Here is a 26905-nt window from a genome sequence, read left to right on the forward strand (position 1 = left end):
AATCACTTACTTGAGGCATCTGGTTTCTCTGAACAACCGTATGTTTGACCACATGTATTGTCCAGTTAAAAAAAATTTATGTATGTACAATTCTTACATCAGACAAAATAAACTTTAAAATAAAGACTATTACAAGAGACAAAAAAAGACACTACATAATGATCAATGGATCAATCCAAGAAGAAGATATAACAACTGTAAATATTTATGCACCCAACATAGGAAAACCTCAATACATAAGGCAAATGCTAAGAGCCATAAAAGGGGAAATCAACAGTAACACAACCAGAGTAGGGGACTTTAACACCCCACTTTCACCAAGGGACAGATCATGCAAAACGAAAATAAATAAGGAAACACAAGCTTTAAATGATACATTAAACAAGATGGACTTAATTGATATTTATAGGACATTCCACCCCAAAACAACAGAATACACATTTTTCTCAAGTGGTCATGGGACATTCTCCAGGATAGATCGTATCTTGGGTCACAAATCAAGCCTTGGTAAATTTAAGAAACTTGAAATCATATCAAGTATCTTTTCTGACCACAACGCTATGAGACTAGATACCAATTACAGGTAAAAAAATTGTAAAAAGTACAAATACATGGAGACTAAACAATACACTACTAAATAACCAAGAGATCACTGACTAAATCAAAGAGGAAATCAAAAAAGACCTAGAAACAAATGACAATGAAAGCACGACGACCCAAAACCTATGAGATGCAGCAAAAGCAGTTCTAAGAGGGAAGTTTATAGCAAGTCAATCTTACCTCAAAAATAAGAAACATCTCAGATGTTCCTAAAGCAATTAGAGAAAGAAGAACAAAAAAACCCCAAAGTTAGCAGAAGGAAAGAAATCATAAAGGTCAGATCAGAAATAAATGAAAAAGAAATGAATGAAACAATAGCAAAGATCAATAAAACTAAAAGCTGGTTCTTTGAGAAGATAAAGAAAATTGATAAACCATAAGCCAGACTCAACAAGAAAAAAAGGGAGAAGACTCAAATCAATAGAATTAGAAATGAAAAAGGAGAAGTAACCACTGACACTGCAGAAATACAAACGATCATGGGAGATTACTACAAGCAACTCTATGCCAATAAAATGGACAACCTGGAAGAAATGGACAAATTCTTAGAAAAGCACAACCTTCTGAGACTGAACCAGGAAGAAATAGAAAATCTAAAGAGACCAATCACAAGCACTGAAATTGAAACTGTAATTAAAAATCATCTTCCAACAAACAAAAGCCCAGGACCAGATGGCTTCACAGGTGAATTCTATCAAACATTTACAGAAGACCTAACACCTACGCTTCTCAAACTCTTCCAAAATATAGCAGAGGGAGGAACACTCCCCAACTCATTCTACGAAGCCACCATCACCCTGATACCAAAACCGGACAAAGATGTCACAAGAAAAAAACTACAGGCCAATATCACTGATGAACATAGATGCAAAAATCCACAACAAAATACTAGCAAACAGAAGCCAACAGCACATTAAAAGGATCATACACCATGATCAAGTGGGGTTTATCCCAGGAATGCAAGGATTCTTCAATATATGCAAATCAATCAACGTGATAAACCATATTAACAAATTGAAGGAGAAAAACCATATGATCATCTCAATAGATGCAGAAAATGCTTTTGACAAAATTCAACACCTATTTATGATAAAAACGCTCCAGAAAGTAGGTATAGAGGGAACTTACCTCAACATAATAAAGGCCATATATGACAAACCCACAGCCAACATCCTTCTCAATGGTGAAAAAACGAAACCATTTCCACTAAGATCAGGAACAAGAGAAGGTTGTCCACTCTCACCACTATTATTCACATAGTTTTGGAAGTTTTAGCCAGAGCCATCACAGAAGAAAAAGGAATCCAAATCAGAAAAGAAGTAAAGCTGTCACTGTTTGCAGATGACATGATACTATCCATAGAGAATCCTAAAGATGCTACCAGAAAACTTCTAGAACTAATCAATGAATTTGGTAAAGTAGCGGGATACAAAATGAATGCACAGAAATCTCTTGCATTCCTATACACTAATGGTGAAAAATCTGAAACAGAAATTAAGGAAACACTCTCATTTACCATTGCAACAAAAAGAATAAAATACCTAGGAATGAATCTACCTAAGGAGACAAAAGACCTGTAGGCAGAAAACTATAAGACACTGATGAAAGAAATTAAAGATGATACAAACAGATAGGTATATCATGTTCTTGGATTGGAAGAATCAACATTGTCAAAATGACTATACTACCCAAAGCAATCTGCAGATTCAGTGCAATTCCTAGAAAACTACCAATGACATTTTTCATATGTCAACTAGAACAAAAAATTGCACAATTTGTATGGAAACACAAAATACCCCGAATAGCCAAAGCAATCTTGAGAAAGAAAAACGAAGCCTGAGGAATCAGGCTCCCAGACTTCAGACTATTCTACGAAGCTACATCAATCCAGACAGTGTGGTACTGGCACAAAAACAGAAATAAAGATCAATGGAACAGGATAGAAAGCCCAGAGATAAACCCACGCACATATGGTCACCTTATTTGTGATAAAGGAGGCAAGAATATACAATGGAGAAAAGACAGCCTCTTCAATAAGTGGTGCTGAGAAAACTGGACAGCTACATGTAAAAGAATGAAATTAGAACGCTCCCTAACACCATATACAAAAATAAACTCAAAATGGATTAAAGACCTAATTGTAAGGCCAGACACTATAAAACTCGTAGAGGAAAACATAGGCAGAACACTCTATGATATAAATCACAGCAAGATCCTCCTTTTGACCCACCTCCTAGAGAAATGGAAATAAAACAAATTTTATTTGTTTTACCTAATGAAACTTAAAAGCTTCTGCACAGCAAAGGAAAACATAAACAAGATGAAAAGGCAACCCTCAGAATGGGAGAAAATATTTGCAAATGAAGCAACTGACAAAGGATTAATCTCCTAAATATACAGGCAGGTCATGCAGCTCAATAGCAAAAGAACAAACAACCCAATCCAAAAATGGGCAGAATACCTAAATACACATTTCTCCAAAGAATTATACAGATTGCCAACAAACACATGAAAGGATGCTCAACATCACTAATCATTAGGGCAATGCAAATCAAAACTGCAATGAGCTGTCCGCTCACACCAGTCAGAATGGCCATCATTAAAATATCTACAAACAATAAATGCTGGAGAGGGTGTGGAGGAAAGGGAACACTCTTGCACTGTTGGTGGGAATGTAAATTGATACAGCCACTACGGAGAACAGTATGGCGGTCCCTTAAAAAACTAAAAATAGAACTACCATACGACCCACCAATCCCACTACTGGGCATATACCCAGAGAAAACCTTAATTCAAAAAGACACATGCACCCCAATGTTCATTGCAGCACTGTTTACAATAGCCAGGACATGGAAGCAACCTAAGTGTCCATCAACAGATGAATGGATAAAGAAGATGTGGCACATACATACAATGGAATAATACCCAGCCATAAAAAGAAACGAAATTGAGTTATTTGTAGTGAGGTGGATGGACCTAGAGTCTGTCATACAGAGTGAAGTAAGTCAGAAAGAGATAAACAAATACCGTATGCTAACACATATATATGGAATCTAAAGAAGAAAAGCAAAGTGTTTATGAAGAACCTAGGGGCAGGACAGGAATAAAGACGCAGGCGTAGAGAATGGACTTGAGGACACGGGGAGGGGGAAGGGTAAGCCGGGACAAAGTGAGAGAGTGGCATGGACATATATATACTACCAAATGTAAAACAGATAGCTAGAGGGAAGCAGCCGCATAGCACAGGGAGATCAGCTCGGTGCTTTGTGACCACCTAGAGGGGTGGGATAGGGAGGGTGGGAGGGAGACGCAAGAGGGAGGGGATATGGGGATGTATGTATACGTATAGCTGATTCACTTTGTTATACAGAAGAAAGTAACACACCATTGTAAAGCAGTTATACTCCATAAAGATGTTTTAAAAAAAAAAAAAAGTGAAGAAACATCTAATACAAGATCAATACCAAAACAAGAACATAAATGGATTGAGCAGGCAATGCATGCATCCATCCGTGCACTGTAAGGCGTGGCCTCAGAAGAGAACTGAAAACCTGTATGTAATGACTGGCTAGGTTGTCTGTCAATAGGTTATAAAAATATATAGTCAATACTGTAAAGGATTTTTTTTTTTTTACCATAAATAGTACAGAAGTGCCCTTTTAGTTACTCATAAATTCACAAAAGCGTCAACCACTTTTCATACATTCCAGACAAAGCTCATTTAAACAAAAAGTTTACTTTTTTTCCAAAAGCAATGTAGTGTCTGTTTGAAAAGGAGGTTTTCTCTTTCGTGTGTATAGTATTAAACTCAAGGTCTAGTCTGTCAAGTCTGGGTTTGTTTAAAATATGTGTGTAGGTACATATATGCAGAAACAAACTAGTGTACTTTGTTGACAGCACAAAAATATTTATTCTTCAAAACGTGACAGACCTAGTATGATTATCAAAAATTTATCACAAAATAAAAAGACTCTATGTAATAATCCAACCAGGAGAAGTGGTAAGCATATTCCAACTGTGAAAATTCCAGTTTGTGTTCTGAATGTCTAAAAACCTATGGGACACCATGTTGCTCACATCATTCTCATATGCCTATAATTACTTACGCTACTAAGCTATCTCTTCTGCAGCTAGGATCACATTCAATTTATATTTCATTCCGAAGGCATTTAGATTTTCTAAAAGAATCTGTGGCTTTGCTACATTTTTAGAACAAACTTCTGAGGAGGCTCCTCATTCTGCCGACACCCTGAGGAAATTTCTACTGTATAGTCCATCACTTACAGTTCATATTCGCTCTGCCCTACCCATGCATACTGTTCACCTATGTACTGCATTTGTTTTAGCAGGCTCTAGTGTTGGTCTTGAAGCTGCTTTTGCTGTTCTTTCATTTGGGTTTACATAAAGCTCCAAAATTTCACACCTGAGAACAGCCACATCAGCATTACTTATTTTAATGTGCTGTTAAGAGTTTGGTAACCTCTTGTGTTTAAGGGCTTTGCTTGGAGAACACTGAATTATTGTTAGGGCTGCAGAATGTTCCGAAACCGGAGGAAAAACCATGAGTATTCCAGACTAATTCGATTATGGTAATTTTTTCTGAAGAATTAAAACAATTTTCTCATCAAAATATTCCATTGCCATGGAGAAAATACCCCTAACTCTTTAAGTCCTTCATGAGCTCATTGGGAGAATCTGGTAGAACTGACATTTCTCAGCTCACCATAATTTCATCAGTAACATTTTCTGAGATGGAGCAACAGAGATTCGAATCCACATATTTTAGGAAACTCATAGCTAATACTGAAAATCTTGTTTCACTAGCAGTAAAGATGTCTTCATGAGCAGGTAATTAATAGTTTTTTTGTTTGTTTCTGATTCTCTTCTTGCAAGTTGTGTTTTAAATTGTTACTGAAATATATTATACCTCTCTATTTACACAAATTCCTGATTCAACATTCTCTGGCAGACCAAGTTCATTCTTTCACAGATTAGGTAGAGCTAGCTAATTTAATCATAGGACATAAAGCTGAGGATGTTTTTAGTGGTTATGACGGGCAACTGCCATCAATGTTTGTTTTGAGGCAGCTGGTCTAGAGTCAGTGCTGGGGTTGAACACTACTGGGACTCCTGTTGCTAAACTAGAATAGGAGAGTGAGGGCAGCTGCTGAGCAGATTGCATGGTGGAAGAGAAGCCATTGTGAATGTGACTGCCATCTCCTTCTTCAACTATCCACTGCTTTGTTTCTCTATTGTCTTCAGGAAGGCCCATTTAAAAACATGTTTATTAATGTGTTATAACATAAAATACACACATTATAAGAAAACAATTCTATATTATTTAGTAATCTTACAGAGTAATGAAACTATTACCATCTTTAAGTAGTATATTTCTATCAGCACAGAAACACTCTTTAGGCCTATTTGTAGTCAGTCTTTTCTCCCACTCCTTGTACGTTTTTTGGATATTAACTTATCAGATATAGAGTTTCTAAACATTTCTCTCATTTCATAGGTTGCCTTTTCACTGATTGCCTGATCACAACCTTTACGTACAGAAGCTTTTTAGTTTGATACAGTCCCACTTGGGATTTTTGTTGCCTGTGCTTTTGATAGTATATTCAAAAAGACATTGCCAAGGCCGATATCAAGGAGTTTTTACTATGTTTTCTTCTAGGAGTTTCACAGTTTCAGGTCTCACATTTAAATCACTAATCAGTCCTGAGCTGATTTGCGTGATTGGTCTAAAAAGCTAGTTTCATTCTTTTGCATGTTTAGATAGCCAGTTTTCCCAGCGCCAGTTATTGAAGAGACTCTCATTGCCCCCACTGTGTATTCTCAGCACCTTTGACAGGTATCAGTTGACCATATATATGTGGGTTTTTTCCGGGCTCCCTATAATATTCCACTGAGGTATGAGTCTATTGATATACCAGTACCATATATATATATATATATATTTTTTTTTTTTTTTTAACGTTAGCTTTCAATATAGTCTGAAGTCAGGAAGAGTGATTCCCCCTTCTTTGTTCCTTACTTTTTTTTTTTTCCAAAAATGCTGTGACTTTTTTTTTTTTTTTTTTAATCCATTGCTTTGAGCCACAACTGTTCTACTTCACTGGGGAAAAAAATGCCATTGGAATTTTGATAAAGATTGCTTTAAATCTATACATGACTTTGAGTACTATGAACACTTTCACATTAATTCTTCCAAACCAAGAATAAGGATATCTTTCCATTTATTTGTACTTCTCCAATTTCTTTCATCAATGTCTTATAGTTTTCAGTTTACAGAACTTTTACCTCATTGGTTAAATTTATTATTAATTATTTCATTGTTTTTGATAATATCATAAATGGGATTGTTTAACTTCTATTTTGAATACTGCGTCAATAATGTATAGAAACGTAACTGATTTTTGTACACTGCAACATTACTGAATTAATTTATTAATTCTAACAGCTTTTTGGTGGAGTGTTTAACATTTTCTATATATAAGATTACATCATCTGCAGACAGAGACTACGTTTTTTAAAATTTGTTTGGCTTTTCTTTCTTCACTTTTGTTTTTCTGTTTGTATTTATTTTTCTTTGTTTCTCTTTCTGTCTTTTTCCTTCTCTTTCTCCTTCTTTTTCTTTCTTCCTTTCCTTCCTTTCTTTTCTTTCTTTCCTTCCATCCTTTCCTTCTATCTTTCTCTCTCTCTTCCTTCCTTTCTCCCTTACTCACCCCTCCCTCCTCCCCTTCCTTCCTCCCTTCCTTATTTCCTTCCTCCCTCCCTTTCTTCCTTCCTTCCTTTCCTTCCTTTTTTTCTACCTTTCTTTCTTTCTCCCTTCCTTCCTTCCTTCCATCCTTCCTTCCTTGTTTCTCTCTCTCTCTCTTTCTTTCTTTCTTTCTCTCTAATCAATGGATCTAGCTGGGACTTCCAATATCATCTTGAAGACAATTGGTAAACAGGGGTATCCTTGTTTTTTCCTGATTTTAGAGAAAAAAAACCCAAAAAAACTCTCAGCTTTTCACAATTATTATGATAGCTGTGTGTTGTCATATAGGAAGTTTATTACATTGAAGTACATTTCTTCTATACCTAATTTGTTGAGTATTTTTATTATGACAGATTATTAAAATTTGTCAAGTGCTTTTCTGAGTCTATTGAGATAATCATGTGATTTTACTCTTTTGTTAATGTGGTGTATCATGTTTATTGATTTCCGTATGAGAAACCATCCTTACATCCTATTATGTCTCACTTGATATGTTTGATCCATTTTATGTGCTATTAAATTCCATAACCTAGTATTTTGTTGACAATATTTGCATCTATGTTTATCAGAAACATTTTCTTTTCTTGTAGTGCAATATCAGACTATGCTTTCAGGGTAATGCTAGCTCAAAAATCAGTTTGGAAGTGTTTCCTCCTCTTTAGTTCTTTCAAAAAAATTGAGAAGTATTGGCAGTAATTATGCTTTCAGAGTTTGGCAGAATTCATCCATGAAGCCATCAGGTCCTAGATCTTTCCTTATTGGGAAATTTATTTTTAGTGATTCCATCTCCTGATTCCATAATTTTCTATTCAGATTTTCCATTTCATTACAATTCAGTTTTGGTTGGTTGTATGTTTCTAATTTTTTTTTTCTAAGTTGTTCAATTTGTTTTCACATGATAGTTTTCAGTGGTATCACTCATGATACTTTCTATTTCTCTGGTATAGTTGTAACGTTTCCTCTTTCATTTATAATTTTGTTTCTTTAAATCCCTGGTAATTTTTCTTTTTGGTTAGTCTACCTAATATTCATCACCTTTATTTATTTTAAAAGAAAAACACAATTTTTTTTGGATTTTCTTCTACTGTCTTTCCAGTCCCTATATCATTTACTTCTGATCTAATCTTTATATTCTTCCTTCTGCTAACTTTGGGCAGAGTTTGTTCTTTTTTCAGTCCGTTGAGGCCGTTTAGTCAAGGACGTGCTTTACTTGAGACTTTTCTTTTCTCTTAATCAAGGAACCATTTGTTGAAGAGATTGTCTATTCTGAATTGGGTATTCTTGGCTCTGTTGTCAAATATTAATTGATTGTATATACTGGTATTTAATACTGAGCATTTTATTCTGTTCCCTTGGTCGATATGTCTATTTTTCTGGCAGTACCATTCTGTATTTATGGCTTTGCAGTATAGTTTGAAATTGGAAATGTGATACCTCTAGCTTTGTTCTTTTTCCTCAGAATTGCTTTGGCTATTTGGGGTTACTTGTGTTTCCACACAAATTTTAGAATTGTTTCTGTTATTTCTGTGAAGAATGTCTTTGGTGTTTTGATGGGATGTGAATCTGTACATGGCTTTGGGGAATATGGTCATGTTAATGATATTAATTCTTCCAATTTATAAACATGAGATGTTATCATTTGTTTGTGTCTTCAATTTCCTTCAGAAAAGTTTGGTAGATTTTTTTGTGCAGATATTTCGGTTCCTAAGCTTTTTCATAATATATTTTATGTCAAACATGCAAGATTGATAAGTAATTGGCAACAATCTACCTCATTTAAAGCATCTACTTGAATAAATCTCAGCTCCCTTATCTAGGAAAGGATACTGTGTCGCACTATTGTTGCAGAAGCATAGATTTAATTGCATCATTATTTTGAAAAACAGATATTGAAATTGATGTGGTTTAAAGCCACCAAGGAACTGACCTTTTTCTAGTTATTGTATTGTTATAATGTAAATATTAAAACAAATAAGAGGTTTCTTGACAAATCAGTCCATCTCACTGGTGTGCCGTGAGAACTTCAAAACTTTGTTGTCATCATATAAATGAACTAAATCACACATTGAAAGGGAAAATGCACAATTTTATGTTAAGGTGACACCAGCAGTTCACTTCTTTTCATTAGTCGTCTGGAAGGATGTTTCTCAGAGTAATTCCGTGTCTTTAGCACTTGAAGCTTCTGATCTACTCGTCCTGAAGACCAGCTGCTGCTAAAGTAATGTTAGCCTAAAAATGATGAAGCATTTTTGATGAAAATGCCTTCATGTTAAGGGGGAAATGCTGTTAACCTACTCAAGACATGCATCTGTGATGTTGATAGCCTTGTTTTAGATTTCATAGTTGTTTTGGTTTTCTAGGGAGAAATGGCACAATGCATATTGCATTGTATACATTTATCACTGATTTACTTAATGTTAACATATAGATAGACACTAAATAAGTGGTAATACTTGGAAAGAAGCACTTATACCATAAGTCTTAGGAAATAATGCTTGTAATAAACTTAACTATGTTACATATCAACAGGCAAAATATAGACTGTTACATAGTGTAATATGGTATGATGGGATTAAATTATATTTCCTGCTGTTAAAAAAAATTTATTCCTCAGTATTTTACTGTTTGGATGCTATTGTGAATTGGTTAGTTTATTTAATTTCTTTTTGCTATTCTTCGCCATTGGTGTAAAGAAATGCAATGATTCCTGTATGTTGATTTTGGATCCAGCAACTTTACTAAAATTGTTGATTAATGTCAACAATTTTTTGACTGACTGGGATTTTCTATACATAGGATTATGTCACCAGCAAAAATTGACAACTTCACTTCCTTTTTTCCAATTTGGATGCATTTTATTTCTTTGTTTTGCCTAACTGCTCTAGCTAGAACCTACAGTACTCTATAAATAGGAGGGGTGAGGGACTTCCCTGGTGGTGCAGTGGTTAAGAATCCGCCTGCCAATTCAGGGAACACAGGTTCAGGCCCTGGTCCGGGAAGATCCCACATGCCATGGAGCAACTAAGCCTATGCACCACACCTACCGCACCTGTGCTTTAGAGCCTGCGAGCCACAACTACTGAAGCCTGCACGCCTGGAGCCCGTGCTACCCAACAACGAGAAGCACACCCACGCAACAAAGAGTAGCACCCGCTCGCTGCAACTAGAAAAAGGCCGCCTGCAGCAACAAAGACCCAACACAGCCAAATAAATTAAATAAATAAGTAAATAAATAAATAGGAGTGGTGAAAATGGGCAGCCTTGCCTTGTTTCTGATCTTAGAAGAAACATTTTCAGTTTTCCTCTATTTAGCATAATGCTAAATGTGGGTTCATTCTAAAAGGCCTTTCTTATATCGAAGTATATTTCTTCTATTCCCCATCTAGCAAGGGTTTTATCATGAAAGAATATTGTATTTTGTCAAATGCTTTTCTGCCTCTGTTAAGATGATCATGTAATTTTTAGCTTTCATTTTATTGGTATGATGCATTACATGTATTGATTTATGTATGTTGAACTGTCTTTGCATCCTACGGATAAATCTCATTTGGTCATGGTGTATAATTCTTTTGATGTGTTCTTGAATTCAGTTTGCTTATATTCTGCTGAGAACTTTTGCATCTATATTTATTAGGAATATTGATCTATAATTTTCTTTTTGTGGTATTCTTACCTGGTTTTTGTATGAAAGTAATGCTGGCTTCGTAAGATGAATTTGGAAGTATTCCCTCCTCTTTGATGTTTTAGAAAAGTGTGAGAATTGGTGAAATTCTTCTTTAAGTGTGTGGTAGAATTCTCTAGTGAAGACATCTGGCCTGGAGTATTACCTGCTGGTAGGTTTTTGATTACTGACTCGAACTCTTTATTCATTACTGCTTTGTTCAAATTTTCTATTTCTTCTGGACTCAGTCTTTGTAGGTTGTGTGTTTCTAGAAATACATCTATTTCTTCTAGGTTATGTAATTTATTTGCATATAATTGTTTATAGTAGTCTTATGATTCTATGTATTTGTGTAGCATCAGTTGTGATGTCTTCTCTTTTATTTCTAATTTTATTTAATTGAATCTCTCTTTTTTCTTCTCTAAATAACGAATTGTCCACTTTCTTTATATTTTCAAAGAAAAAAGCTATTAGTTTTGTTGATCCTTTCTACTGATTTTTCTGATCTTTATTTCATTTATTTCCTTCCCTCTGCTAATTTTGGGCTTAACTTGTTCTTTTCTTTTTCTAGTTCCCTGAGGTGTTAACTTAAACTGTTCATTTAAGATTTTAAGATCTTTCTATTTTCTTAATATATGGTATATATTGTTGCTATAAATTTTTCTCTTAGAACTGCCTTAACTGCAACCCACACTATTCGATATGCTGCATTTGCATTTTTATTTGTTTTGAGTTACATTTTTATTCCCCTTTTGATTTCTTCTTTGCCTTATGGTTCTTTAGTAATGTGCTGTTTGGTGTCCACATGTTTTAAGATATTCTCACTTTCCTCTTTGTCAACTTCTAGTTTCATAACATATTGGTCAGAAAAGATAATTGGTATGATTTCAATCTTTTAAAAATTTCAGGTTTTTGTTTTGTGGCCTCTTATATAATCTATCCTGGAGAATGTTACATGTGTACTTGAGAAGACTGTATATTCAGCTGCTGTTGGATAGATTGTTCTTAAAACGTCTATTAAGTTTGTTTGTTCTAAGCGTGGTTCAGTTCCAATGTTTTCTTACTGATTTACTGTCTGGATTGTCTATTGTGGATAGTGGTGTATTGTGTTTTCTACAAGTATTGTACTGTTGCCTATTTCTCCCTTCAGATCTATTGTTATTTGCTTAGTATATTTTAGTGCTCAGGTGCTGGGAGTGTATATCTGTACAGTTTTTATGTCTTCTTGTAGTACTAACACCTTTATTATTATGTGATAATCTTTTCTGTCTCTTGCTACCCTCAAGCCAAAGATGGCTTGAAGTCTATTTTTCTGATATAAGTATGGCTACACCACCTTCTTTTGGTTTTCATTTGGTTGGAATATCATCTTCCAGTCTTTCACTTTTGAGCCTGTATGTGTCTTTAGAGCTGAAATAAGTCTCCTTTAGGCAGCATATAGTTGGATCTTGTTTTTGTTGTTGTTGTTTTTATCGATCCAGCACTCTTTTGAATGGTGAGTTCAATCTATTAACATTTAGAATAGTTACTGATACATAAAAATTTACTACTCTTAAAAAGATTTACTGTTTTCTAATTCTGTCTTTTTGGTTCAGCTCAAACAACTCTTTTCAGCATTTCTTGTAAGGCCTCTCTAGTGATGGTAAATTTCCTCAGCTTTTTTTTTTTTTAGGTCTGAAGGATAACTTTGCCAAATAAAATATATTCTTGGCTGGCATTTTTATCTTTTAATATTTTGAATATCTCATTCCACCCTCTCCTGGCCTGTAGAGTCTCTGCTGAAAAATCTGTCTTATTTTTATGATCGACTTTTGACAGTTTTCATACTATGCATCTTGGAGAACGTTTGTTTTCATAGAGATAATAAAGTTTCTATTAGCATTGTGGACTTTTATACCCAGTTTCTTCCCTAGGTTTGGGGAGTTCTTGGCTATTATTTCTTTAAATAAACTCTCTCCTCCTTTTTTCCTCTCTTCTTCTTCTGGTATACCCACTAATATTATGCTGGCTCTCCTAATGGGGTCTGATAGTTTTCGAGGCTTTCTTCAATTTTAAAAAAACTTAGTTCCCTTTCCTCTTCCACCTGAATTATTTCTATATTTATATCCTCTCTCACTTATTCTCTCTTTTCTATCTGATATGCTCCATTTCCTATGCTATATAATGCATTCTCCATCTCATTCATTGAGTTCTGCAGCTCCAGAATTTGGTCAGTCCTTTTTTACAATTTCAATGGGCTTGTTAAAGTACTCCTTCTGTTCATCATTTTTATTTCTGATACCACTGTGTTGTCTTTCTGAGTTTTGTTGTAGCTCACTGAATTTTTTTCCTAACAGGTCTTTTGCTTTCTTTATCAGTTAGATCACAATATTCTGTGTCTTTGGGTTTGGTTGCTGGAAAACCATCATTTTGTGCTACAATATATTGTAATTCTTTATATTTTTGGATGCCATGTGTCACTGCCACATTTGCATTTGAGGTGGTGAACACCGTTCTTATTTAAGCAAAGTTTCGTTTAATTTTATTTTACCAACAGATTGGTAATTAGGATTTTTCCTTTTCTTTTCCAGAAGGTGGTGTTATAGCACAAGTTTTTGGTTTCTCTTATCAGAGCTGATTCGCCACTGACTGATATCTGTCTCTCTGTTGTACACACACACACACACACACACACACACACACACACACACACACACGTACGCACATGGTGGAGAAAAAAGGGGTGGCATCATAGTTGGGGGAGGTGTGTGCTTAGAACATGGGACTTTGGGTGTGCCCAAGGTTTTGTAGGGGGATCCTCAAGTGCGGGACTTCCAGAGGTCTGCAGGTGGTCCTTGTAGGAGAATCCCTGAGCTGACAGCAGGAAACACTTTAACTTTGTTTCCTTTGTCTGCTTACTTCCCTTTCCTTTCCCACCCCCAAGTTATCACAGTTCCTTCTCAAGGAGAGCAGCAGGTCCCTCCAGCTGTGATATGTGCAGCTGGGTGACCCACATTCAACACCTACACTCTCCACTTCCTCTGCCAGAAAGAAAGACGGTGCTGGCCTGCTGCTGGACCTGTTTTCACCTCTCTGCTGCCACTGTCTCAGCCACTGTCAGCTCTGCCACCATTCCCCTCACTTCACAGCTACCTCTGAGGATTAATCCACAGACTTGAAGAAACACAGGTCTCTTGGGTGTCCTGGTATGTTGTGCAGATGTACTCTTTTTCAGTTATGGATGTGTAATTAGTTGTAAATCAAAGGGGAGAGAAAAAGGAATGACTCATGCCACATGATTCTGATATGTATTATATATAATATTTTTCCACTCATCTGTTGATGAGTCCTTTGAGTATATATTCAGAAATGGAATTTCTGGATCATATGGTAGGTATATTTTTAATTTTTTGAGGAACTTACGTATTGTTTCCCATACTGACTGAACAAATCTGTACTGCAAACAACAGTGCCCAGTTGTTCCCTTTTTCGCATTTTGTCACATCCTGACCAATGCTTGTTAGCTCATGTCTTCTCGCTGATAGCCATTCTGAGAGGTGTGACGTGGTATCTCATTGTGGTTTTGATTTGCATTTTTCTGATTATTTGTGATCCTGGGCATCTTTTCATGCACCTATTGGCCATTTGCATAGCTCCTTTGGAAAAAATGTTTGTTTATTTCCCCTGCCCATTTTTATTTTTATTTCAATTTTTATATTTTTTATTTAACTTTTGAATAGGTAGTATATTCACGTGGGTCAAAAGACTATATAATAAAAGTTCCCACCCAGTTCCCTGCCAACAGTTTATCTTTTACAGGCAATTAATTTGATGAATCGTCTATGAATTTTTACAAGACTATTTTATGCATTTACAAGCAAATACACAATGCTCTGCAATTTAATTTTCACACAAACACGCAGAGAGCTTTCTCGTTCTTTTTTATGGCTTTGTAGTATTCCATTGTATAGATGTGACATAACTGATGGATATATAAGTTGATTATAACTGTACAGTAAAAAACACTGTGTGTAAGTTGTATCACATAGCTGTGACTATATCTGCAGCATAAATTCCTAGGAGTAAAATTGCTGGATCAAATGATATCTGTACATTTGTAAATGAGTATAACCTTTTGAGGAGGAATTTTGGAGATAGCTTTAAAATTTTGAATTGTTATGCCTTGGGACCCAGATCCTATCCTGCAGAAGTACTTTTTTTTAAATTGGGCTATAGTTGTTTTACGATGTTGTGTTAGTTTCTACTGTACCGTGAAGTGGAGTTCCCTGTGCTACACAGCAGGTTCTCATTAGTTATCTATTTTATACATACTAGTGTATATACGTCATTTGGGAGATTAGGATTGACATACATCCTCTGTCTATTTTTATTTTTATTTTATTATTGTTTTTTGAATTTTATTTATTTTTTTATACAGCAGGTTCTTATTAGTTATCTATTTTATACATATTAGTGTATGTGTGTCAATCCCAATCGCCCAATTCATCTCACCACCACCACCCCAACCCCCCGCCACTTTCTCCCCTTGGTGTCCATACATTTGTTCTCTATTCCTCTGCCCATTTTTTAATGTGGTTGTTGTTGTTGCTGTCATTAAGCTGAGTTGTTGTTTTTTTTTTTTAATCTACTTTGGATAAAATGACACCTCATTTGATATATGGCTTGCAAAAAATTTCCTCCCATCAGTAGATTGCATTCCATTTTTAATTGTTTCTTTTGTTGTGCAGTTTTTAAGTTTAATATAGTCCCGTTTCTTGATTTTTGCTTGTTTTGTATTTCCATTTGGTGTCACATCCAAATAATCATTGCTAAGATCAGTGTCAAGGAACTTCTTTCATAGAGTTTCTTTAAGGAGTTTTATGGTGTCAGGGCTTAAATATAAGTCTTTAATACATTTTATGTTAATATTTGTGAGCGATGTAGGATAGGGGTCTAATTGTATTGTTCTGCATGTGTTTATCCAGTTTTTTCAATATTGTTAAAGACACAGTCTTTTTCTCGTGGGTTATTGGCTCCCTTGTTGCATATTAATTGACCATATATTCAGGGGATTAATTCTGGACTCTTGAGTCTGTTCCATTGGTTTATCTCTCTATTTTTATGGCAGTACCATACTGTTTTTATAACTGTAGTAGTTTGAAATCAGAAAGTGTGATACTTCTGGCTTTGTCTTTTTCATTGCAATTGTTTTTGCCATTTGGGGTCTTTAGTGGTTCCATACAAATTTTAGGATTTTTTTTCTTATTTTTTGAAGAATGCCTTTGTTATTTTGGTGGAGAGTCCTTTCAATCTGTGATTGGCTTTCGGTGGAATGGACGTTTTAACAATATTAATTCTTCTAATTCATGAACACAGCATATCTTTTTATTGTGTCTTCTATGATTACTTTCAACAATGTCTTTAGTTTTCACTGTACAGGTCTTATATTTTCTTTTATTTATTTATTTATTTATTTATTTATGGCTGTGTTGGGTCTTCGTTTCTGTGCGAGGGCTTTCTCTAGTTGTGGCAAGCGGGGGCCACTCTTCATCGCGGTGCGCGGGCCTCTCATTATCGTGGCCTCTCTTGTTGCAGAGCACAGGCTCCAGATGCGCAGGCTCAGTAATTGTGGCTCACCGGCCCAGTTGCTCCGTGGCATGTGGGATCTTCCCAGACCAGGGCTCGAACCCGTGTCCCTTGCATTGGCAGGCAGATTCTCAACCACTGCGCCACCAGGGAAGCCCATATTTTCTTTATTAAATTTATGTCTAAACATTTTATTTTTTTGTGCTACTATAATGGAATAGGTTGCTTTATTTCTTATTCAGACATTTCATCGTTAGTGTATAAAATGCAAACTGATTTCTCATGTGAAATTTATATCCTTCAACTTAATTGAAATCATTACGTTCCAACAGGTTTGGTTTTTTTTTAACATCTTTATTGGAGTAAAACTGCTTTACAATGGTGTGTTAGTTTCTGCTTTATAACAAAGTGAATCAGTTATACATATACATATGTTCCCATATCCCCTCCCTCTTGCATCTCCCTCCCTCCCACCCCTCCCTATCCCACCCCCTCTAGGTGGTCACAAAGCACCGAGCTGATGTCCCTATGCTATGCAGTTGCTTCCCACTAGCTATTTCACACTGGGTGGTGTATATATGTCAATGTTACTCTCTCACTTCGTCCCAGCTTACCCTTCCCCCTCTCCATGTCCTCAAGTCCATTCTCTATGTCTGTGTCTTTATTCCTGTCCTGCCCCTAGGTTCATCAGAACCTTTTTTTTTTTTTTCTTAGATTCCATATATATGTGTTAGCACACGGTATTTGTTTTTCTCTTTCTGACTTACTTCACTCCCAATAGGTTTTTTGTTGAGTATTTGAAGTTTTCTGTACACCAAATTTTTTCGTCTGCAATAGTAATATTTTACTTCCTTTTTTCCAACTTGGATGCCTTTTATTTCTTTCTCATGCCTTATTACTCTAATACCTCCAGTACGATTTTGAATAAGAATGGTGAGAGTGGTCATTCTTGTCTTGTTCTTTTTTTTTTTTTTTTTTTTTAATTTGTATTCTTCTGTTCTAAAAAAATATATTTTTTGGCTGCGTTGGGTCTTTGTTGCTGCGCACAGGCTTTCTCTAGTTGCGGCGAGCAGGGGCTACTCTTCGTTGTGGTGCACGGGCTTCTCATGCGGTGGCCTCTCTTGCTGCACAGCACAGGCTCTAGGCATGCGGGCTTCAGGAGTTGAGGCTTGCAGGCTCTAGAGCACAGGCTCACAGGCTCAGTAGTTGTGGCACACGGGCTTAGTTGCTCCGCGGCATGTGGGATCTTCCCCGACCAGGGCTTGACCCCAGGTCCCCTGCACTGGCAGGCAGATTCTTAACCACTGTGCCACCAGGGAAGCCCTCTTGTCTTGTTCTTGATCTTAAAGGAAAAGCTTTCATTTTTTTCTCATTAACCTTTGAATATAAGGTTATCTGTGGGTATGTTATATGTGGCTCTCTTTCCATTGAGGTACCTACCTTCTATTCCCAATATGTTGAGGGTTGTTAACCTTGAAAGAATGTTGCATATTGACAAATGCTTTTTCTGCATCTATTGAGATGACCTTGTGACTTTCGTCTTTAATTTTATTGATGTGACGCATTACATGTATTGATTTGCATAAGTGAAGCATTCTTGAATCCCAGAGATAAATTCCACTTGGTCATGATGTATAATCCTTTCCATGTGTTCTTGAATATGGCTTGCTAAAGTTTTAAGTTGTTTTAGTTTTTGTGTAGTAAGTTTTATAGCTTGGCTTTTTCAAGTCAGTTTTCTGTCAATTAATTTTTTCCTTTGAATGGGTAATCTTTTCCTGTTTCTATGTGTGTCTTTCAGGTTTCTTGCTATTGAAAACTGAACATTTAAATCTCATAACTATGACTCTTAAACCAGATTCTCTCCCTTTCTAGGTTTTTTTTTTTTAATTTTTGTACAGTGTCTCCATACTTATGATTAATCTGAGGTGAAATTTTTATTAAGTCTTGTCAGAATTTTTGCTTATGCTCTTGTCTTTCCCTGATCAATGTAGCATCTTTCTAAACTTTCTAATGTGTGTGGTTGTTTTTAATGTTCAAGATAATGTGACCCCTTTAAGTTGCCTGGAAGCTACTTTGCCCCATGGGTGTTGAAACAGTGATGGCCGTCCTCCATATCCACACTTCAGTCATCAGAAGAACAACTCACAATCAGAACACAACCCTTATATTTCAAGGACAAAGTCCTTATTTCCCACCCTGGTAACAGCAAGTGGTTCCAGAATCTTTAGTTTGCATCTTATCAAGAGGTTGGGGGTAAAAGATGGGTAGCTGCCACTATACTAACAGCTAAATATGATCAATATTAACCACAATTATCTAGCCAAACTGTCACCTGGAAATTGCAAACATTCAAATAAACTCAAGTTCCAAAATATTTACTTCAGAGAGTTTCTGCCAGTACAATTGTAGAGATGGATTCCTGACACTTTCTATTCCATCATTTTCTCTGATGTCAATTTCTTTCCTCAGGAAATGGTTTAAATGTCATTTCTGTTTTCAAAGTCTGTGTCAATGTATAGAATTTAGTTGGAAACCTGAGAATTAGGGAATAGTCTATTCATTTACTCAGTTCTTAAAATATATCATACGTTATTTAGAGTCAGATCAAAATATGTACACCTTGGTGATAAATATAAAGTTTATAAATAAGTCTCCTCCCTCTCTGTGTTCTCTCCAATACTTCCTGGTTACATGGGGCTCACTTTTTCAGTGTTCTAAACAGTCTTGGTTTTGAACTCTAATTAGAATAAATACAGGTTCTGGCAGAGAATAAAGTTCTTGATGGAAATGACTAACTAGAACATGACAAGAGATCTGTTTGAGCAAATTCCTCATAGGCAAGTCGAATAATATTTTTTCTTGCTCATTTTACTTTCATATTATTTTTTAAAAGTTAGCTCTCAGAAGTAAAGTCACTGATAAAGACCAAAAGAATGTTTGCTACAGTATGTAAATAATAATGCAAGATAGATGGCTTGGTAACAATGTGTACTGAAGTATAAGTAACCAAATAATATTGTAGAAACTACTAAATAATATGTTGAGAGTGAATACTGTAATCAAGAAAATTATGTGACAGTTACATAATATCATAAATAGGAATTTAGAAAACAATCAAATAATAAAAACTTATTTAGTCTAAAAGCTATAAAGTGTCCAATGGGACCTCAATTACCAGCTCAAATTTTCTTTGCCAATCTCTTCACTATGATTTTTAAAGTTCCTTAATATAGTTTGACAGAAACCCAAGTTACAGGCCAAATACTAAGTAGGGATACTATTCAAGATATATTTACAAAAAAAAAAATTCCTTCATTAGGAAAAAAATGTTGCTAAAAAATTGCAAATTATATTGCCTAAGGCACCACAATGTGTTTAAACACATTCTAACTTTTTGTGTGTGACCTTGGTATCATACCAAACACATATGATGGACTTTCCCTAACACATAGATTTCTGTATTAACTAGACTTTAGTTAGAGCATGTAAGTTTAAGGAATGAATGCAAAATTAGTGAAACAGCCATGGGGAGAGGTATACACATTTTTAAAAATTAAAATATAGTTGATTTATAACAATACATTAGTTTCAGGTGTACAGCATAGTGATTCAGTATTTTTTGCAGATTGTACTCCATTACAGGTTATTACAACATAATGGCTATAATTCCTTGTGCTGTATAGTATATCCCTGTTGCTTATCTATTTTGTACATAGTATTTTGTACCTGTTAATCCAATATTCCTAAATTGTCCCTCCCCCTTTCCTTCTCCACTTTGGTAGCCATAAGTTTGTCTTCTGTACCTGTGATACCGTTTTCCATAGTGGCTGCAACAATTTATTTTCCCGCCAACAGCGTACAAGTGTTTCCCTTTCTCCCAATCCTCTCCAACATTTGATATTTGTAAGCATTTTGATTATAGCCATTCTCACAGGTGTAAGGTGATATCTCATCTGGATTTGCATTTCTCTAATAATTAGCAATGTTGAGCATCTTTTCTTGTGCCTGTAATCCATCTGCATGTCTTCTTTAGAAAAATGTCTATTCGGGTCTTCTGCCCATTTTTTGATTGGGTTGTTAGATACGGAGTTGTATGAGCTGTATGTATATTTTGGATATACAAACCCTTGTTGGCCGAATCAATCTTTTCATTTCATGGGTGATTTCCTTTGCTGTGCAAGAGTTTTAAGTTTAATTAGACCCCATTTGTTTATTTTTGCTTTTATTTCTTTTACCTTAGGTGACTAATCCAAAAAATTATCTCTACAATTTCTTCCAGTCCAAGAACAAGGGATATCTTTTCATTTTTCTGTATTTAAGAGTACCGTTATTCATCAAAGATATTTGCCTGTCATTTTTTTTTTTTTTTTGGTAGTCATCTTTTTGTGACTTTTACATCAGGGTAACGGTGGCCATGTAGAATGAATTTGGGAGTGTTCTCTCCTCTTCAATTTCTTGGAATACTTTGAGAAGAATAGATATGAGTTTTTCTTTACATGTTTGGTAGAATTCCCTTGTGAAGCTGTCTGGTCTTGGACTTTTGTTTGATGGTATTGTTTTTATTACAAATTCAATTTCGCTTGTAGTTATCAGTCTGTTCAAATTGTCTGCTTCTCCTTGACCCATCGTAACAGACTATATGTTTCTAGAAATTTATTCATTTCTTCCGAGTTGTCCAATTTGTTGGCATATAACTGTTCATAGTATTCCCTTATTACTTTTTGTATTTCTGTGGTATCAGTTGTTACTTCTCTTTCATTTCTTATTTTCTTTATTTGGGTCCTCTCTGTTTTCCCCTTGGTGAGCCTGGCTCAGCACTTATCAATTTTGTTTATCTGTTCATAAAAATCAGCTCTTGGTTTCATTGATTTTTTTTCTCTTATTTATTTATTTATATCTCTGTTTTATTTAGTTCCTCTCTGATCTTTAGTTTTCCTTCCTCCTCCTGACTTTGGGCTTTGTTCTTTTTCCTTTTCTTTAGGTGGTAATTTCAGTTGTTTATCCGAGATTTTCTGTTTGTTTTTTGAGGAAGGTCTGAATTGCTATAAATTTCCATCTTACTATTGTTTTTGCTGCCTTCCATAGAATTTGGAAGGTTGTGTTTCCATTTTGGTTTGTCTTGTATTTTCTGATTTCCTCTTTGCTTTCATCGTTGAACCATTGTTTTTTTACTAGCATGTTGTTCAGTATCTGTATGTTTGTTCTTTCTCATTTTTCTCTGTGCAGTTGATTTCTAGTTTCACACCCTTGGGATTTCAGGAAAGAAAGCTTGATATAATTGCTACCTCTTAAATTTGTTGAGGTTTGTTTTGTGTCCTGGTATTTGATCTATCGCGGAGAAAGGTCCATTTACACTTGTGTTCTGCTGTTTTGGAGTTGTAACATCCTGCAGATGTCTATTAAATCCAACTGGTCTATTGACAACTGTTGCTTATTGATTTTCTGTCTGGATAATCTGTCCATTGGTGTCACTGGGGTGTTAGAGTCTCCTACTATTCTTGTATTATTCTCAATTTCTCCTTTTATTTCTGTTGGTATTGGCTTTATATATTTAGATACACCTGAATTGGGTGCATATATGGTAATGAGTATAATATCCTCTTCTTGTATTGGTCCCTTTATTGTTATATAATGCCCTTCTTTGTGTTTTGATATAGCCTTTATTTTAAAGTCTATTTTATGTGATATGAGTATTGTATCCTACTTTCTTGTAATTTCCATTTGCATAAAATATCTTTCTTCATCCCTTCACTTTCAGTCTGTGTGTGTCTTTAGAACTGAAGTGAGTCTCTTGTAGGCAGTATTTTGAAAGGCTGATTTTTTTTTGTTTTTGTTTTTTGTTTTCTTACACAATCAGCAGCCCTGTGTCTCTTGATGGGAGCATTTAGTCCATTGACATTTAAAGTAATTATCAATAGGTATATACTTATTACAATTTTATTCCTTGTTTGACAGTGTTTTGTCATTCTTCTTTGTTCATTTCTTCCTTTTGTTTTTCCTTTTGTGGTTTAATAATTTTCTTTTGTAGTATGCTTGGATTCTTTTCTTCTTATTTTGTGTATCTATCATAGGTTTTTAATTCATGGTGCCTCGTGGTCTGTATATGCAGACCCATAATTATATCTACTTGACTTAAACTGATAGTCATTTAAGTTTAAACACATTCTAAAAGATCTATATTTTCTCCCTTCCCCATATTTTGTGTTTTTATGTCATATTTTACATGTTAATTATTATCCCTTTACTCTTTCCTGTAGTTGTATTTGCTTTTATAATTATTTTGTCTTTTAATCTCTGCATTGGCTTATTTAAATCATTTAAAATTATTTTATATATTTGCCTTTCTTGTGTGATTTTCCCTTTCGTATACATTGTGATTTCTTTATCATTTAGAGAAGACACTTCAACATTTCTTTTAGGGTAGGTTTGGCATAGCTGAATTCTTTTAATTTTTGCTTGCCTGAGCATTTTTTAATGTCTCCTTCTATTCTAAATAATGATCTTTTTGGGTAAAGTCCTGGGTTGCCGGTTTTCCTTTCAGCAATTTGAGTATATTATACTGCTCTCTTCTGGCCTGCAAGGTTTCTGCAGAGAATTCAGCTAATCGCCTTGTGGAGATTCCCTGTGTATATGACACTTTAATTTTCTCATTGCATTTTTCTTTAATTTTTGCCATTTCAATTATATGTCTTTGTGTGGATCTGCTCATGTTCATCTTGTTTTGGACCCTCTGTGCTTCCTGTAGCTGGATATCTGTTTCCTTCTTTAGGTTTGGGAAGTATTCCATAATTTCTTCAAATACATTTTTTTATCATCTTCTCCAACTCTTCTCCTTCTGGAAACCCTATTTTGGGTAAGTTGACATATTTTATATTATCCCATAGATCTAAGGTATTTTTTAAAAAATTGTCTTTCTGTCTTCTGTTCTGATGGGGTGATACCCATTATTCTATCTTCCAGATCATGTATGCATTTTTCTGTGTCATTTAGTCTGCTATTTATTCCTTCTAGTGTGTTTTTAATCTCAGGTATTGAATTATATATTTTTGATTGGGTCTTTTTTTTAATAGTTTCTATTTCCTTTTTAAAATAATTTGTGTTTAGTTCATCCTCTTCCCAAATTCAGTTAGCATTTTTGCTACCAATGTTTTGAATTCTTTGTCTTATAAATGGCTTATATCTCTTTCATTTTTTAATGGGTTTTGTCTTGCTCTTTCTATTGAGAGTAGTTCCTCTGCCTTTTCATTTTACTTAACTTTCTCTTGTGTCTATGAATTTAAGTGAAACAGGTATCTATTTTGGTGTTGAAGTGGTCTTCCTTTGTTGGAGCATTCCTGTTTAGATAGCATGTGCCCCATGCCTTTAGGGGCAGTGCTGGATTTGATGTGGACACCATTCACATCTTCTCTCAGGGTGTGCTGGAAGCTGTCACCTTGGTAGTGAGTGTGGCTAGTAATAGAGGAGCTAGAGCCTATGCAGGGTGTGAGGCAGGCCTTTTCAGGAGCAGGGTCTTCTCCCAACTTACTCAAGAAGAAGTCATCAGGGTTGGGCTCAAGCTGGCTGTGTTCCATTTAAGTGTGTGTTTTTCCTTCTCCCCACCACTGAGGTTTTTACCCCAAAGGAGGGGAGTGCTGAAGCAAATGGGGCTCATGCACTTACAGAGGTCTGATGCTCTGCCTGTGTAGTTGTCTAAGGCTCTGCTCAGATGCAGCCCATGGTCACATTTTCCCCCTGTTGCAGCTGGCCCACATCCAATGCTAGGTTATGGCATAGAGCGGGTGAGCCTAGAGTGTTCACTCAGCTTGTGCTAAGGCATGCAGTGAGGTAGTTGTGGGAACTCAGGCAGCTGCACTGAAGTCAGAAATCTTGGCTCTTTCTGGGTTTAGCTAGAGTAAGTGCTAACAATGGCTAATGCCACCCCACCTGGGCTATGCCTCAGGTCTCTGGATAGCCTCTGCATCCCTAGGTCGAGTTTTTTCCCAGGTCCTGGACACTCTAGATCCAGTGCCAAGCTGTGGTATGGAGTGAGTAAGGTCGGGGTGTTTACTTGGCTCAGACTAGGGAGTGTAATAAGGTGGTAGCAGACTTCTAGTGCAGACTTCTCTCTCCCTTGCCTAGGGGCAAGCCAGCACCTGCACACTTCTGCAGTGTAGTCTATGCTTCTCTAGTGTTTCTATCTGTCCCAGCAGTTTTCCAAGCAGCCAAAAGGGGTTGTCTCCTATACAAAGAACCCCAAGACTGATACTCACAGTCTGTTGCTCAGCCTGCTCACTCCCCAGTGCAAGCATCCATCCATGTGATCTCCCTTTTTTTCTTAGTCCCTTCCCAGTGGCACAAGTCCTGACCTGATATTTTTCTTCCCATTCTACTCAATTACATGTGTATCATTCTTATAGCCTTGGTTGTATAGGAGTCCTTCATGAGTGCCCAGTTACTTTTCCATTAGAATTATTCCTCGTATTGAAGTATTTTTGATGGGTTTGTTGAGAGAGGTGAGGTCCTCATCCTCTTCCTCCACCATCTTTATGTCTTCCCAATATCAGTTCATCTGTTGGTGAACGTTTGGGTCATTTCTAAGTTGTGGGCATTTCAAATAATGCTGATTCGATCACTGGTGTTCAAATACATATTTCAGTCTGTGTTTTCAAATATTTTATGTACATACCTAGAAGTAGAGTTGCTAGATTATATGGTATACTATTTTCCACGGCAGCTGCACAACTTTACGTTTCCATCAGCAATGCAGCAGTGTATGAATTTCTGCAAATCTTGATGAACATTTGTATTGGTATTTTTCTCCCATTAAAAAAAGGAATAGCCAGAGGAGAGATTATGGTAGCAGGGTAGGAGGACACTGAGCTCACCTCCCCCTATGAACACATCAAAAATATACCTAAATGTAGGGACTTCCCTGGTGGTCCAGTGGTTAAGACTCTGTACTTCCATTGCAGGGGGTGTGGGTTCAATCCCTGGTTGGGGAACTAAGATCCAACATGCCGTGTGGTGTGACCAAAAGAAAAAAAAATTATATATATATATAATCTATCTCTAAATGTGAAATAATCCCCCTGAAAACAACCTGAAGACTGACATTAAGCCTCTTCTATAACCAAGGCTGTAGAGCAAAATCCACAGTCTTACGGAAAGGGAAAGAAAGCCATCTGGTCAGGACCTGCACCCCTGCCAAGGGACCCAGAAGAAGAGGTAGATGTCACAGGCTCAGGGATCATCCCTGGGGAGTGAAGGGTTTGAACCACTTATTAGGCATCCCAGTTCTGGGGTCAGACACTAGGAAGATGAGTCCCCTTACTGGTCTGAAACCCAGTGGGGCCTACTGGAAGGCTGTAAGAAGCAAAGACTCCACTCCTCAAGAGCGCAAGGGCATGCTTGCTTACTCCCAGTCACAGCATGAAGGTAGGAGATTGAAAACTGCCTGGGATTATGGCTGGCTTGCCAGGACATGCCCAGAGTTCACCCCAGCCCACACCAAACCCGCTCTATCCCCTCTTGTCCCAGCACTACTCTCCACTAAGACAGAGGCTGCCATTGTCAGCCAGAGTGTGCACACTTAGAGGAAATGGAGCCAGCTGAGACCTGACTTTGCCTCTGATAAGGGTGGATGCAGCCATTATGACCATGCACATCCCTGCCCATATTAAGGAGGAGCAAAACTAACTCCATGGAAAAGACATTGCTGGAAGAAGAAAACAATTTCAATAGTGTGACACAAATACCTCTAGCCCCATTGCAGCCTCTAATCAATGTATGCACACTGGGGGGAAAAGTGAAACAAGTACAGAAGTACAACCCCAAGCCCTCAGTCTCCTGCCACTATGCCAACCAAGATGGAGCTGACATCACACACAAGGGAGAAACCCAACTCCTTTACGGTGCCTGATGGACTTGTGGTAGGGCAGTGACTCCCACTGAGCATAAGAGAAACCCTAGCTTATATCTAGCTCTGACTCTACCCTGTCCACCTCCAGCCCTATTTCCCACCAAGGTGGTAACTGCCAGCAAACCCTAGGGAAAAACATAACCTATTCTCACTTCCGATCCAGCTCTCCCACTAAAGCTACCGTGAGGGAACATCGCTGCACAAAGACATCACTTCAAAACCAGGATAGGTAACTGTTTCACCTAATTTCATAAGGACAGAAAAAGTTAACCAACATGAGAAGATGGAGGAATATGTTTCAAATGAAATAACAACAACAAAAACATCTGGGAAAGAAATCTAATGAAACAGATAAATAATATACCAGATAGAGTTCAAAGTAATAGTAATGACAATGATAATCGAACTGGAAAGATAA

The 26905-nt window shown here is 36.3% G+C and overlaps 1 pseudogene; it reads right to left on the reverse strand.

Annotated features, from left to right (window-relative positions):
* Positions 1–4747: 4747 nt before the first annotated feature.
* The window catches only part of LOC118889458, a 43778-nt pseudogene continuing 21620 nt past the window's right edge, over positions 4748–26905 (reverse strand).

This window comes from Balaenoptera musculus, chromosome Y (genome assembly GCF_009873245.2).
Source record: "Balaenoptera musculus isolate JJ_BM4_2016_0621 chromosome Y, mBalMus1.pri.v3, whole genome shotgun sequence".
In the NCBI taxonomy this organism is placed as follows: domain Eukaryota; kingdom Metazoa; phylum Chordata; class Mammalia; order Artiodactyla; family Balaenopteridae; genus Balaenoptera; species Balaenoptera musculus.